The sequence below is a fragment of the Alexandromys fortis genome, unplaced genomic scaffold, assembly GCF_014885135.2.
Source record: "Alexandromys fortis isolate MF-2015 unplaced genomic scaffold, M_Fortis_MF-2015_v1.1 scaffold_220, whole genome shotgun sequence".
NCBI classification, from domain to species: domain Eukaryota; kingdom Metazoa; phylum Chordata; class Mammalia; order Rodentia; family Cricetidae; genus Alexandromys; species Alexandromys fortis.
Window position 1 is genome coordinate 174,829 of NW_026068099.1, and position 2,043 is coordinate 176,871.

Consider the following 2,043-nt stretch of genomic DNA (forward strand, 5'->3'; position numbering starts at 1 on the left):
AAGTGCTAAGTCAGAGTGATCTCAAAATCTTCAGCAAAGAAAAGCCTCTGATCATTGTTCCTGGGGCAAATAAACCTGGCCATCATCACTGGAGGGCTCAGAGGCCTGTCAGAGTTCAGAGGCTCAACACTCTCTTACCTTCTGTCTAGCTGATGATTCAGAAGCCAGGCTCAGAAACTATCCTTGAAGGAAAGAAAGGAACCTTTCCACTGACTCTCAAACAGCCAGTATTTCAGAGATACTACTTTTCTCATGAGTGGTGCCTGGACTATTGGCTTACAGCATCCACAGGCTGAGTGGTTGTCAGTCAAGTCTTTTGCAATCTCAGAGCTATGAAGCTGCCACACCCACAAGAGTTGTAGAGTTGTTTTGGCTCTGTCCCAGCCCCTCCTAATACAAAGCGTCCTATAGTGAGGGACTGGCTTTCCTGTGATCTTCTCTAGCATTCTGTTGCTCTTCCTCTTGACCAGCTCATTCCCACTGTCTAGTCTTAGCTACTTTCTTAGGATGTTAAAACAAACGCATGATGCATAGAGACTCCTTATAGGCAGTGAATTCTAAATTCCAAAAATCCAAACACATTGTTTCATTACTCTTTAAAAACTGGTATTGCAAGAGAAGACATAATCTTTCTAAGGCAAAGATCATACTTTCTTTACTTGGAAAACACGTAAGTAGATATTTCAGCCAGTGAAGTTCATTAGTTATTATTCTTTTTGACTGAGTCATTACCATTGAATTTTACTTCCCTTATGCATATACAAACACCTATAGCTGCTGGGAGTGCTTTGCTGTCTGTTTTCCTCTACTGTGTCGTAAGAACCCAGAGTCTGAGTAGCTGGATCTTCCTGTTCTGCATGTCTCCAATGGCTCCTGCAGGTTTCTCAGCCTCCCTTCCTCTGTGTGTGTGTCTGCTGCTGGCCTCTGGCTGTGCCCAGGCAGGCAGGCTGCTGGTGGTGCCCATGGACAGGAGCCACTGGTTCACCAAGCAGTCGGTTGTGGAGAAACTCATCCACAATGGACATGAGGTAATGGTAGTCATGCCAGAGGTGAGTTGACAACTGGGAAAATCCGTGAATGTTACAGTGAAGACGTACTCAACTTCTTACACTTTGGAGGATCTGGACCAGAAGTTTAAGTATTTTTCTCACATTCAGTGGAAAACTCCAGAACAAAGTATGCTTTCTTTAATGACGGGCTCAGCCAAAGTTTATTATGAATTAATGTTTTCCCACCGTAGAAGTTTGTTTAACGACAAGAAGTTAGTGGAGTACTTGAAGCAGAGTTCTTTTGATGCTGTGTTTCTGGATCCTTTCGATGTGTGCGGCTTAACTGTTGCCAAGTATTTGTCGGTCCCTTCAGTGAAGTTTACAAGATATTTCTTTTGCCACTATCTTGAAGAGGGCACCCAATGTCCCAGTCCACTGTCTTATGTTCCTAGACTTTTCTCAAAACTTTCAGACATCATGACTTTCAAGGAGAGAGTGTCAAACTTTGCTTTTTACATGGAAGAGCGTGCATTTTGCCATCACTTGTTTGAAACTGCTACAGATATTGCCTCTGAAGTTCTCCAGACCCCAGTGACTTTGGAAGACCTCTTCTCCAAAGTGGTTGTTACGCACTGACTTTGTGTTAGATTTTCCCAAACCTGTGATGCCAAACATTGGTGAGATAAACTGCCAACAAAGAAAGTCACTTTCTTCAACAAGGTATGTTGTCTCTCTTTAGCACATAAAGATGGGCCTGGTTTCAGGCAATGAAAAGGAAATTCTTTACTGAGCTGCGATTTGATGTTTGCTTCACTGCATAAAGAATTTCTTCCTGGGTTAGAGAATTGTTTTGCGCCATTCACTAATTAGGAAGAAATACTTTATAGGTGCCCTATTGATTAGATGTTTATACTTGTGACATATTTGCATATACATTTCAAGATACAGTCTAATTTTAAGTATATATGTATGCCTTCTATTTGTGTTTGGGGTCATGAAATTTGAAAGGTAAGGGGACAAAGAAACTTGTTTGAGGAGAAACAATGGCAGAAAT

At 41.9% G+C, this 2,043-nt stretch overlaps 1 pseudogene; it reads left to right on the forward strand.

Annotated features, from left to right (window-relative positions):
• The first annotated feature begins 717 nt into the window (after positions 1-717).
• Positions 718-1,728, forward strand: LOC126489465 (UDP-glucuronosyltransferase 1A9-like; annotated as a pseudogene).
• The last annotated feature ends 315 nt before the right edge of the window (positions 1,729-2,043 follow it).